General features: G+C 45.0%; 1 protein-coding gene across 1 annotated transcript in view; it reads right to left on the reverse strand.

Annotated features, from left to right (window-relative positions):
* Window positions 1–14,520, reverse strand: part of CUX2 (cut like homeobox 2) — a 414,556-nt gene that overhangs the window by 100,199 nt on the left and 299,837 nt on the right. The window lies entirely within an intron of this gene.

Here is a 14,520-nt window from a genome sequence, read left to right on the forward strand (position 1 = left end):
AATGCAGGTAACAGCAGCAAATGACAAGTCTGTATTCAGCGTAGAAGCTGCAGTATTGGCAGATAGAATGCAGGTAACAGCAAATGGACAAGTCTGTATGCAGCGTGAATGCTGTAGTATAGGCAGATAGAAAGCAGGTAATAGCAAATGGACAAGTCTGTATGCAGCGTGGAAGCTGTAGTATTGGCAGATAGACTGCAGGTAACAGCAAATGGACAAGTCTGTATGCAGTGTGGAAGCTGTAGTATAGGCAGAGAGAATGCAGGTAACAGCAAATGGACAAGTCTGTATGCAGCGTGGAGGCTGTAGTATAGGCAGATAGAATGCAGGTAACAACAGCAAATGGACAAGTCTTAATGCAGCGTGGAAGCTGTAGTATTGGCAGATAGAATGCAGGTAACAACAACAAATGGACAAGTCTGTATGCAGCGTGGAGGCTGTAGTATAGGCAGATAGAATGCAGTTAACAGCAAATGGATAAGTCTGTATGCAGCGTGGAGGTTGTTGTATAAGCAGATAGAATTCAGGTAACAGCAAATGGACAAGTCTGTATGCAGCGTGGAGGCTGCAATATAAGCAGATAGAATGCAGGTAACAGCAGCAAATGACAAGTCTGTATTCAGCGTAGAAGCTGCAGTATTGGCAGATAGAATGCACGTAACAACAGCAAATGGACAAATCTGTATGCAGCGTGGAGGCTGCAGTATAAGCAGATAGAATGCAGGTAACAGCAGCAAATGGACAAGTCTGTAAGCAGCGTGGAAGCAGTAGTATAGGCAGATAGAATGCAGGTAACAGCAGCAAATGGACAAGTCTGTATGCAGCGTGGAGGCTGTAGTATTGGCAGATAGAATGCAGGTAACAACAGCAAATGGACAAGTCTGTATGCAGCGTGGAAGCTGCAGTATTGGCAGATAGAATGCAGGTAACAGCAAATGGACAAGTCTGTATGCAGCGTGGAGGCTACAGTATAAGCAGATAGAAGGCAAGTAACAGCAGCAAATGGACAAGTCTGTATGCAGCATGGAGGCTACAGTATAGAATGCAGGTAACAGCAAATGGACAAGTCTGTATGCAGCATGGAGGCTGTAGTATAGGCAGACAGAATGCAGATAACAACAGTAAATGGACAAGTCTGTATGCAGCGTGGAGGCTACAGTATAAGCAGAAAGAATGCAGGTAACAGCAGCAAATGGACAAGTCTGTATGCAGCGTGGAAGCTGTAGTATTGGCAGATAGAATGCAGGTAACAACAGCAAATGGACAAGTCTGTATGCAGCGTGGAGGCTACAGTATAAGCAGATAGAATGCAGGTAACAGCAGCAAATGGACAAGTCTGTATGCAGCGTGGAGGCTGCAGTATAAGCAGATAGAATGCAGGTAAAAGCAGCTAATGGACAAGTCTGTATGCAGCGTGGAAGCTGCAGTATTGGCAGATAGAATGCAGGTAACAGCAAATGGACAAGTCTGTATGCAGCGTGGAGGCTACAGTATAAGCAGATAGAATGCAGGTAACAGCAGCAAATGGACAAGTCTGTATGCAGCGTGGAGGCTGTAGTATAGGCAGATAGAAAGCAGGTAATAGTAAATGGACAAGTCTGTATGCAGCGTGGAAGCTGTAGTATTGGCAGATAGAATGCAGGTAACAGCAAATGGACAAGTCTGTATGCAGTGTGGAAGCTGTAGTATAGGCAGAGAGAATGCAGGTAACAGCAAATGGACAAGTCTGTATGCAGCGTGGAGGCTGTAGTATAGGCAGATAGAATGCAGGTAACAACAGCAAATGGACAAGTCTATATGCAGCGTGGAAGCTGTAGTATTGGCAGATAGAATGCAGGTAACAACAACAAATGGACAAGTCTGTATGCAGCGTGGAGGCTGTAGTATAGGCAGATAGAATGCAGTTAACAGCAAATGGATAAGTCTGTATGCAGCGTGGAGGTTGTTGTATAAGCAGATAGAATTCAGGTAACAGCAAATGGACAAGTCTGTATGCAGCGTGGAGGCTGCAATATAAGCAGATAGAATGCAGGTAACAACAGCAAACGGACAAGTCTGTATGCAGCGTGAAATCTGTAGTATAGGCAGATAGAATGCAGGTAACAGCAGCAAATGACAAGTCTGTATTCAGCGTAGAAGCTGCAGTATTGGCAGATAGAATGCAGGTAACAACAGCAAATGGACAAGTCTGTATGCAGCGTGGAGGCTGCAGTATAAGCAGATAGAATGCAGGTAACAGCAGCAAATGGACAAGTCTGTAAGCAGCGTGGAAGCAGTAGTATAGGCAGATAGAATGCAGGTAACAGCAGCAAATGGACAAGTCTGTATGCAGCGTGGAGGCTGTAGTATTGGCAGATAGAATGCAGGTAACAACAGCAAATGGACAAGTCTGTATGCAGCGTGGAAGCTGCAGTATTGGCAGATAGAATGCAGGTAACAGCAAATGGACAAGTCTGTATGCAGCGTGGAGGCTACAGTATAAGCAGATACAAGGCAAGTAACAGCAGCAAATGGACAAGTCTGTATGCAGCATGGAGGCTACAGTATAGAATGCAGGTAACAGCAAATGGACAAGTCTGTATGCAGCATGGAGGCTGTAGTATAGGCAGACAGAATGCAGGTAACAACAGTAAATGGACAAGTCTGTATGCAGCGTGGAGGCTACAGTATAAGCAGAAAGAATGCAGGTAACAGCAGCAAATGGACAAGTCTGTATGCAGCGTGGAAGCTGTAGTATTGGCAGATAGAATGCAGGTAACAGCAGCAAATGGACAAGTCTGTATGCAGCGTGGAGGCTGCAGTATAAGCAAATAGAATGCAGGTAACAGCAGCAAATGACAAGTCTGTATTCAGCGTAGAAGCTGCAGTATTGGCAGATAGAATGCAGGTAACAGCAAATGGACAAGTCTGTATGCAGCGTGAATGCTGTAGTATAGGCAGATAGAAAGCAGGTAATAGCAAATGGACAAGTCTGTATGCAGCGTGGAAGCTGTAGTATTGGCAGATAGACTGCAGGTAACAGCAAATGGACAAGTCTGTATGCAGTGTGGAAGCTGTAGTATAGGCAGAGAGAATGCAGGTAACAGCAAATGGACAAGTCTGTATGCAGCGTGGAGGCTGTAGTATAGGCAGATAGAATGCAGGTAACAACAGCAAATGGACAAGTCTTAATGCAGCGTGGAAGCTGTAGTATTGGCAGATAGAATGCAGGTAACAACAACAAATGGACAAGTCTGTATGCAGCGTGGAGGCTGTAGTATAGGCAGATAGAATGCAGTTAACAGCAAATGGATAAGTCTGTATGCAGCGTGGAGGTTGTTGTATAAGCAGATAGAATTCAGGTAACAGCAAATGGACAAGTCTGTATGCAGCGTGGAGGCTGCAATATAAGCAGATAGAATGCAGGTAACAGCAGCAAATGACAAGTCTGTATTCAGCGTAGAAGCTGCAGTATTGGCAGATAGAATGCAGGTAACAACAGCAAATGGACAAGTCTGTATGCAGCGTGGAGGCTGCAGTATAAGCAGATAGAATGCAGGTAACAGCAGCAAATGGACAAGTCTGTAAGCAGCGTGGAAGCAGTAGTATAGGCAGATAGAATGCAGGTAACAGCAGCAAATGGACAAGTCTGTATGCAGCGTGGAGGCTGTAGTATTGGCAGATAGAATGCAGGTAACAACAGCAAATGGACAAGTCTGTATGCAGCGTGGAAGCTGCAGTATTGGCAGATAGAATGCAGGTAACAGCAAATGGACAAGTCTGTATGCAGCGTGGAGGCTACAGTATAAGCAGAAAGAAGGCAAGTAACAGCAGCAAATGGACAAGTCTGTATGCAGCATGGAGGCTACAGTATAGAATGCAGGTAACAGCAAATGGACAAGTCTGTATGCAGCATGGAGGCTGTAGTATAGGCAGACAGAATGCAGATAACAACAGTAAATGGACAAGTCTGTATGCAGCGTGGAGGCTACAGTATAAGAAGAAAGAATGCAGGTAACAGCAGCAAATGGACAAGTCTGTATGCAGCGTGGAAGCTGTAGTATTGGCAGATAGAATGCAGGTAACAACAGCAAATGGACAAGTCTGTATGCAGCGTGGAGGCTACAGTATAAGCAGATAGAATGCAGGTAACAGCAGCAAATGGACAAGTCTGTATGCAGCGTGGAGGCTGCAGTATAAGCAGATAGAATGCAGGTAAAAGCAGCTAATGGACAAGTCTGTATGCAGCGTGGAAGCTGCAGTATTGGCAGATAGAATGCAGGTAACAGCAAATGGACAAGTCTGTATGCAGCGTGGAGGCTACAGTATAAGCAGATAGAATGCAGGTAACAGCAGCAAATGGACAAGTCTGTATGCAGCGTGGAGGCTGTAGTATAGGCAGGTAGAAAGGAGGTAATAGCAAATGGACAAGTCTGTATGCAGCGTGGAAGCTGTAGTATTGGCAGATAGAATGCAGGTAACAGCAAATGGACAAGTCTGTATGCAGTGTGGAAGCTGTAGTATAGGCAGAGAGAATGCAGGTAACAGCAAATGGACAAGTCTGTATGCAGCGTGGAAGCTGTAGTATAGGAAGGTAGAATGCAGGTAACAGCAGCAAATGGATTAGTCTGTGTGCAGCGTGGAAGCTGTAGTATAGGCAGATAGAATGCAGGTAACAACAGCAAGTGGACAAGTCTGTATGCAGCGTGGAAGCTGTAGTATAGGCAGATAGAATGCAGGTAACAGCAGCAAATGGATAAGTCTGTATGCAGCGTGGAAGCTGTAGTATAGGCAGATAGAATGCAGGTAACAGCAGCAAATGGATAAGTCTGTATGCAGCGTGGAAGCTGTAGTATAGGCAGATAGAATGCAGGTAACAGCAAATGGACAAGTCTGTATGCAGCGTGGAGGCTGTAGTATAGGCAGATAGAATGCAGTTAACAGCAAATGGACAAGTCTGTATGCAGCGTGGAGGCTGCAGTATAAGCAGATAGAATGCAGGTAACAACGGCAAATGGACAAGTCTGTATGCAGCGTGGAAGCTGTAGTATAGGCAGATAGAATGCAGGTAACAACGGCAAATGGACAAGTCTGTATGCAGCGTGGAAGCTGTAGTATAAGCAGATAGAATGTAGGTAACAGCAGCAAATGACAAGTCTGTATTCAGCGTAGAAGCTGCAGTATTGGCAGATAGAATGCAGGTAACAACGGCAAATCGACAAGTCTGTAAGCAGCGTGAATGCTGTAGTATAGGCAGATAGAATGCAGGTAACAACGGCAAATGGACAAGTCTGTATGCAGCGTGGAGGCTGCCGTATAAGCAGATAGAATGCAGGTAACAACGGCAAATGGACAAGTCTGTATGCAGCGTGGAAGCTGTAGTATAGGCAGATAGAAAGCAGGTAATAGCAAATGGACAAGTCTGTATGCAGCGTGGAGGCTGCAGTATTGGCAGATAGAATTCAGGTAACAACAACAAATTGACAAGTCTGTATGCAGCGTGGAAGCTGCAGTATAAGCAGATAGAATGCAGGTAACAGCAGCAAATGGACAAGTATGTATGCAGCGTGGAAGCTGTAGTATAGGCAGATAGAATGCAGGTAACAGCAGCAAATGGACAAGTCTGTATGCAGTGTGGTAGCTGTAGTATTGGCAGATAGAATGCAGGTAACAGCAGCAAATGGACAAGTCTGTATGCAGCGTGGAGGCTGCAGTATAAGCAGATAGAATGCAGGTAACAGCAGCAAATGACAAGTCTGTATTCAGCGTAGAAGCTGCAGTATTGGCAGATAGAATGCAGGTAACAGCAAATGGACAAGTCTGTATGCAGCGTGAATGCTGTAGTATAGGCAGATAGAAAGCAGGTAATAGCAAATGGACAAGTCTGTATGCAGCGTGGAAGCTGTAGTATTGGCAGATAGACTGCAGGTAACAGCAAATGGACAAGTCTGTATGCAGTGTGGAAGCTGTAGTATAGGCAGAGAGAATGCAGGTAACAGCAAATGGACAAGTCTGTATGCAGCGTGGAGGCTGTAGTATAGGCAGATAGAATGCAGGTAACAACAGCAAATGGACAAGTCTTAATGCAGCGTGGAAGCTGTAGTATTGGCAGATAGAATGCAGGTAACAACAACAAATGGACAAGTCTGTATGCAGCGTGGAGGCTGTAGTATAGGCAGATAGAATGCAGTTAACAGCAAATGGATAAGTCTGTATGCAGCGTGGAGGTTGTTGTATAAGCAGATAGAATTCAGGTAACAGCAAATGGACAAGTCTGTATGCAGCGTGGAGGCTGCAATATAAGCAGATAGAATGCAGGTAACAGCAGCAAATGACAAGTCTGTATTCAGCGTAGAAGCTGCAGTATTGGCAGATAGAATGCAGGTAACAACAGCAAATGGACAAGTCTGTATGCAGCGTGGAGGCTGCAGTATAAGCAGATAGAATGCAGGTAACAGCAGCAAATGGACAAGTCTGTAAGCAGCGTGGAAGCAGTAGTATAGGCAGATAGAATGCAGGTAACAGCAGCAAATGGACAAGTCTGTATGCAGCGTGGAGGCTGTAGTATTGGCAGATAGAATGCAGGTAACAACAGCAAATGGACAAGTCTGTATGCAGCGTGGAAGCTGCAGTATTGGCAGATAGAATGCAGGTAACAGCAAATGGACAAGTCTGTATGCAGCGTGGAGGCTACAGTATAAGCAGAAAGAAGGCAAGTAACAGCAGCAAATGGACAAGTCTGTATGCAGCATGGAGGCTACAGTATAGAATGCAGGTAACAGCAAATGGACAAGTCTGTATGCAGCATGGAGGCTGTAGTATAGGCAGACAGAATGCAGATAACAACAGTAAATGGACAAGTCTGTATGCAGCGTGGAGGCTACAGTATAAGAAGAAAGAATGCAGGTAACAGCAGCAAATGGACAAGTCTGTATGCAGCGTGGAAGCTGTAGTATTGGCAGATAGAATGCAGGTAACAACAGCAAATGGACAAGTCTGTATGCAGCGTGGAGGCTACAGTATAAGCAGATAGAATGCAGGTAACAGCAGCAAATGGACAAGTCTGTATGCAGCGTGGAGGCTGCAGTATAAGCAGATAGAATGCAGGTAAAAGCAGCTAATGGACAAGTCTGTATGCAGCGTGGAAGCTGCAGTATTGGCAGATAGAATGCAGGTAACAGCAAATGGACAAGTCTGTATGCAGCGTGGAGGCTACAGTATAAGCAGATAGAATGCAGGTAACAGCAGCAAATGGACAAGTCTGTATGCAGCGTGGAGGCTGTAGTATAGGCAGGTAGAAAGGAGGTAATAGCAAATGGACAAGTCTGTATGCAGCGTGGAAGCTGTAGTATTGGCAGATAGAATGCAGGTAACAGCAAATGGACAAGTCTGTATGCAGTGTGGAAGCTGTAGTATAGGCAGAGAGAATGCAGGTAACAGCAAATGGACAAGTCTGTATGCAGCGTGGAAGCTGTAGTATAGGAAGGTAGAATGCAGGTAACAGCAGCAAATGGATTAGTCTGTGTGCAGCGTGGAAGCTGTAGTATAGGCAGATAGAATGCAGGTAACAACAGCAAGTGGACAAGTCTGTATGCAGCGTGGAAGCTGTAGTATAGGCAGATAGAATGCAGGTAACAGCAGCAAATGGATAAGTCTGTATGCAGCGTGGAAGCTGTAGTATAGGCAGATAGAATGCAGGTAACAGCAGCAAATGGATAAGTCTGTATGCAGCGTGGAAGCTGTAGTATAGGCAGATAGAATGCAGGTAACAGCAAATGGACAAGTCTGTATGCAGCGTGGAGGCTGTAGTATAGGCAGATAGAATGCAGTTAACAGCAAATGGACAAGTCTGTATGCAGCGTGGAGGCTGCAGTATAAGCAGATAGAATGCAGGTAACAACGGCAAATGGACAAGTCTGTATGCAGCGTGGAAGCTGTAGTATAGGCAGATAGAATGCAGGTAACAACGGCAAATGGACAAGTCTGTATGCAGCGTGGAAGCTGTAGTATAAGCAGATAGAATGTAGGTAACAGCAGCAAATGACAAGTCTGTATTCAGCGTAGAAGCTGCAGTATTGGCAGATAGAATGCAGGTAACAACGGCAAATCGACAAGTCTGTAAGCAGCGTGAATGCTGTAGTATAGGCAGATAGAATGCAGGTAACAACGGCAAATGGACAAGTCTGTATGCAGCGTGGAGGCTGCCGTATAAGCAGATAGAATGCAGGTAACAACGGCAAATGGACAAGTCTGTATGCAGCGTGGAAGCTGTAGTATAGGCAGATAGAAAGCAGGTAATAGCAAATGGACAAGTCTGTATGCAGCGTGGAGGCTGCAGTATTGGCAGATAGAATTCAGGTAACAACAACAAATTGACAAGTCTGTATGCAGCGTGGAAGCTGCAGTATAAGCAGATAGAATGCAGGTAACAGCAGCAAATGGACAAGTATGTATGCAGCGTGGAAGCTGTAGTATAGGCAGATAGAATGCAGGTAACAGCAGCAAATGGACAAGTCTGTATGCAGTGTGGTAGCTGTAGTATTGGCAGATAGAATGCAGGTAACAGCAGCAAATGGACAAGTCTGTATGCAGCGTGGAGGCTGCAGTATAAGCAGATAGAATGCAGGTAACAGCAGCAAATGACAAGTCTGTATTCAGCGTAGAAGCTGCAGTATTGGCAGATAGAATGCAGGTAACAGCAAATGGACAAGTCTGTATGCAGCGTGAATGCTGTAGTATAGGCAGATAGAAAGCAGGTAATAGCAAATGGACAAGTCTGTATGCAGCGTGGAAGCTGTAGTATTGGCAGATAGACTGCAGGTAACAGCAAATGGACAAGTCTGTATGCAGTGTGGAAGCTGTAGTATAGGCAGAGAGAATGCAGGTAACAGCAAATGGACAAGTCTGTATGCAGCGTGGAGGCTGTAGTATAGGCAGATAGAATGCAGGTAACAACAGCAAATGGACAAGTCTTAATGCAGCGTGGAAGCTGTAGTATTGGCAGATAGAATGCAGGTAACAACAACAAATGGACAAGTCTGTATGCAGCGTGGAGGCTGTAGTATAGGCAGATAGAATGCAGTTAACAGCAAATGGATAAGTCTGTATGCAGCGTGGAGGTTGTTGTATAAGCAGATAGAATTCAGGTAACAGCAAATGGACAAGTCTGTATGCAGCGTGGAGGCTGCAATATAAGCAGATAGAATGCAGGTAACAGCAGCAAATGACAAGTCTGTATTCAGCGTAGAAGCTGCAGTATTGGCAGATAGAATGCAGGTAACAACAGCAAATGGACAAATCTGTATGCAGCGTGGAGGCTGCAGTATAAGCAGATAGAATGCAGGTAACAGCAGCAAATGGACAAGTCTGTAAGCAGCGTGGAAGCAGTAGTATAGGCAGATAGAATGCAGGTAACAGCAGCAAATGGACAAGTCTGTATGCAGCGTGGAGGCTGTAGTATTGGCAGATAGAATGCAGGTAACAACAGCAAATGGACAAGTCTGTATGCAGCGTGGAAGCTGCAGTATTGGCAGATAGAATGCAGGTAACAGCAAATGGACAAGTCTGTATGCAGCGTGGAGGCTACAGTATAAGCAGATAGAAGGCAAGTAACAGCAGCAAATGGACAAGTCTGTATGCAGCATGGAGGCTACAGTATAGAATGCAGGTAACAGCAAATGGACAAGTCTGTATGCAGCATGGAGGCTGTAGTATAGGCAGACAGAATGCAGATAACAACAGTAAATGGACAAGTCTGTATGCAGCGTGGAGGCTACAGTATAAGCAGAAAGAATGCAGGTAACAGCAGCAAATGGACAAGTCTGTATGCAGCGTGGAAGCTGTAGTATTGGCAGATAGAATGCAGGTAACAACAGCAAATGGACAAGTCTGTATGCAGCGTGGAGGCTACAGTATAAGCAGATAGAATGCAGGTAACAGCAGCAAATGGACAAGTCTGTATGCAGCGTGGAGGCTGCAGTATAAGCAGATAGAATGCAGGTAAAAGCAGCTAATGGACAAGTCTGTATGCAGCGTGGAAGCTGCAGTATTGGCAGATAGAATGCAGGTAACAGCAAATGGACAAGTCTGTATGCAGCGTGGAGGCTACAGTATAAGCAGATAGAATGCAGGTAACAGCAGCAAATGGACAAGTCTGTATGCAGCGTGGAGGCTGTAGTATAGGCAGATAGAAAGCAGGTAATAGTAAATGGACAAGTCTGTATGCAGCGTGGAAGCTGTAGTATTGGCAGATAGAATGCAGGTAACAGCAAATGGACAAGTCTGTATGCAGTGTGGAAGCTGTAGTATAGGCAGAGAGAATGCAGGTAACAGCAAATGGACAAGTCTGTATGCAGCGTGGAGGCTGTAGTATAGGCAGATAGAATGCAGGTAACAACAGCAAATGGACAAGTCTATATGCAGCGTGGAAGCTGTAGTATTGGCAGATAGAATGCAGGTAACAACAACAAATGGACAAGTCTGTATGCAGCGTGGAGGCTGTAGTATAGGCAGATAGAATGCAGTTAACAGCAAATGGATAAGTCTGTATGCAGCGTGGAGGTTGTTGTATAAGCAGATAGAATTCAGGTAACAGCAAATGGACAAGTCTGTATGCAGCGTGGAGGCTGCAATATAAGCAGATAGAATGCAGGTAACAACAGCAAACGGACAAGTCTGTATGCAGCGTGAAATCTGTAGTATAGGCAGATAGAATGCAGGTAACAGCAGCAAATGACAAGTCTGTATTCAGCGTAGAAGCTGCAGTATTGGCAGATAGAATGCAGGTAACAACAGCAAATGGACAAGTCTGTATGCAGCGTGGAGGCTGCAGTATAAGCAGATAGAATGCAGGTAACAGCAGCAAATGGACAAGTCTGTAAGCAGCGTGGAAGCAGTAGTATAGGCAGATAGAATGCAGGTAACAGCAGCAAATGGACAAGTCTGTATGCAGCGTGGAGGCTGTAGTATTGGCAGATAGAATGCAGGTAACAACAGCAAATGGACAAGTCTGTATGCAGCGTGGAAGCTGCAGTATTGGCAGATAGAATGCAGGTAACAGCAAATGGACAAGTCTGTATGCAGCGTGGAGGCTACAGTATAAGCAGATACAAGGCAAGTAACAGCAGCAAATGGACAAGTCTGTATGCAGCATGGAGGCTACAGTATAGAATGCAGGTAACAGCAAATGGACAAGTCTGTATGCAGCATGGAGGCTGTAGTATAGGCAGACAGAATGCAGGTAACAACAGTAAATGGACAAGTCTGTATGCAGCGTGGAGGCTACAGTATAAGCAGAAAGAATGCAGGTAACAGCAGCAAATGGACAAGTCTGTATGCAGCGTGGAAGCTGTAGTATTGGCAGATAGAATGCAGGTAACAACAGCAAATGGACAAGTCTGTATGCAGCGTGGAGGCTACAGTATAAGCAGATAGAATGCAGGTAACAGCAGCAAATGGACAAGTCTGTATTCAGCGTAGAAGCTGCAGTATTGGCAGATAGAATGCAGGTAGCAACAGCAAATGGACAAGTCTGTATGCAGCGTGAATGCTGTAGTATAGGCAGATACAATGCAGGTAACAACAGCAAATGGACAAGTCTGTATGCAGCGTGGAAGCTGTAGTATTGGCAGATAGAATGCAGGTAACAGCAAATGGACAAGTCTGTATGCAGCGTGAATGCTGTAGTATAGGCAGATAGAATACAGGTAACAACAGCAAATGGACAAGTCTGTATGCAGTGTGGAAGCTGTAGTATAGGCAGAGAGAATGCAGGTAACAGCAAATGGACAAGTCTGTATCATACTTGCCTACTTTTGAAAAAGCATTTCAGGGAGATTGTGAAAGCGACACCTATGAGCGCAGCAGTAAAATGGGCGTGTACTGTTACAACTGAGAGGCGTGTCATAAAATTGACTTACACCTACATGTAAATGAGCCCCAAAGCATTTAATTAGATCTACTTGTTGATGAAAACACACTGATACTTTTCAGAAAATACATGTAACCATAGGGATCATTGTGCCTTATACCCAATGCAGGGAAATGATACTAATGATCCCATTTGAATGTATATATCTCTGTTTTTTCTTTTATATAACAGTGTCATAATGGGGGTAAGGTGAAATGAGGGAGATTGGTAGACTTTTCAGGGAGACAGGGAGATTGCTGCTATTTCAGGGAGTCTCCCTGACAATGAGGGAGAGTTGGCAAGTATGGTCTGTATGCAGCATGGAGGCTGTAGTATAGGCAGATAGAATGCAGGTAACAACAGCAAATGGACAAGTCTATATGCAGCGTGGAAGCTGTAGTATTGGCAGATAGAATGCAGGTAACAGCAGCAAATGGACAAGTCTATATGCAGCGTGGAAGCTGTAGTATTGGCAGATAGAATGCAGGTAACAACAGCAAATGGACAAGTCTGTATGCAGCGTTGAGGCTGTCGTATAGGCAGATAGAATGCAGGTAACAACAGCAAATGGACAAGTCTGTATGCAGCGTGGAGGCTGCAATATAAGCAGATAGAATGCAGGTAACAACAGCAAATGGACAAGTCTATATGCAGCGTGGAAGCTGTAGTATTGGCAGATAGAATGCAGGTAACAGCAGCAAATGGACAAGTCTATATGCAGCGTGGAAGCTGTAGTATTGGCAGAGAGAATGCAGGTAACAACAGCAAATGGACAAGTCTATATGCAGCGTGGAAGCTGTAGTATTGGCAGATAGAATGCAGGTAACAGCAGCAAATGGACAAGTCTGTATGCAGCGTTGAGGCTGTCGTATAGGCAGATAGAATGCAGGTAACAACAGCAAATGGACAAGTCTGTATGCATCGTGGAGGCTGTAGTATAGGCAGATAGAATGCAGGTAACAACAGCAAATGGACAAGTCTGTATGCGGCGTTGAGGCTGTCGTATAGGCAGATAGAATGCAGGTAACAGCAGCAAATGGACAAGTCTATATGCAGCGTGGAAGCTGTAGTATTGGCAGATAGAATGCAGGTAACAGCAGCAAATGGACAAGTCTGTATGCAGCGTTGAGGCTGTCGTATAGGCAGATAGAATGCAGGTAACAACAGCAAATGGACAAGTCTGTATGCGGCGTTGAGGCTGTCGTATAGGCAGATAGAATGCAGGTAACAACAGCAAATGGACAAGTCTGTATGCATCGTGGAGGCTGTAGTATAGGCAGATAGAATGCAGGTAACAACAGCAAATGGACAAGTCTGTATGCATCGTGGAGGCTGTAGTATAGGCAGATAGAATGCAGTTAACAGCATATGGACAAGTCTGTATGCAGCGTGGAGGCTGCAGTATAAGCACATAGAATGCAGGTAACAACAGCAAATGGACAAGTCTGTATGCAGCGTGAAATCTGTAGTATAGGCAGAAAGAATGCAGGTAACAGCAGCAAATGACAAGTCTGTAAGCAGCGTGGAGGCTACAGTATAAGCAGATATAATGCAGGTAACAGCAGCAAATGGACAAGTCTGCATGCAGCGTGGAGGCTACAGTATAAGCAGATAGAATGCAGGTAACAGCAAATGGACAAGTCTGTATGCATCGTGGAGGCTGTAGTATAGGCAGATAGAATGCAGGTAACAACAGCAAATGGACAAGTCTGTATGCAGCGTTGAGGCTGTCGTATAGGCAGATAGAATGCAGGTAACAACAGCAAATGGACAAGTCTGTATGCAGCGTGGAGGCTGCAATATAAGCAGATAGAATGCAGGTAACAACAGCAAATGGACAAGTCTATATGCAGCGTGGAAGCTGTAGTATTGGCAGATAGAATGCAGGTAACAGCAGCAAATGGACAAGTCTGTATGCGGCGTTGAGGCTGTCGTATAGGCAGATAGAATGCAGGTAACAACAGCAAATGGACAAGTCTGTATGCATCGTGGAGGTTGTAGTATAGGCAGATAGAATGCAGGTAACAACAGCAAATGGACAAGTCTGTATGCATCGTGGAGGCTGTAGTATAGGCAGATAGAATGCAGTTAACAGCAAATGGACAAGTCTGTATGCAGCGTGGAGGCTGCAGTATAAGCAGATAGAATGCAGGTAACAACAGCAAATGGACAAGTCTGTATGCAGCGTGAAATCTGTAGTATAGGAAGAAAGAACGCAGGTAACAGCAGCAAATGACAAGTCTGTAACCAGTGTGGAGGCTACAGTATAAGCAGATATAATGCAGGTAACAGCAGCAAATGGACAAGTCTGCATGCAGCGTGGAGGCTACAGTATAAGCAGATAGAATGCAGGTAACAGCAAATGGACAAGTCTGTATGCAGCGTGGAGGCTGTAGTATAAGCAGATAGAATGCAGGTAACAGCAGCAAATGACAAGTCTGTATTCAGTGTAGAAGCTGCAGTATTGGCAGATAGAATGCAGGTAACAGCAAATGGACAAGTCTGTATGCAGCGTGGAGGCTGCAGTATAAGCAGATAGAATGCAGGTAACAGCAGCAAATGGACAAGTCTGTATGCAGCGTGGAGGCTACAGTATAGAATGCAGGTAACAGCAAATGGACAAGTCTGTATGC

Source organism: Taudactylus pleione, unplaced genomic scaffold (assembly GCF_031769625.1).
Source record: "Taudactylus pleione unplaced genomic scaffold, aTauple2 ptg000479l, whole genome shotgun sequence".
NCBI lineage: Eukaryota > Metazoa > Chordata > Amphibia > Anura > Myobatrachidae > Taudactylus > Taudactylus pleione.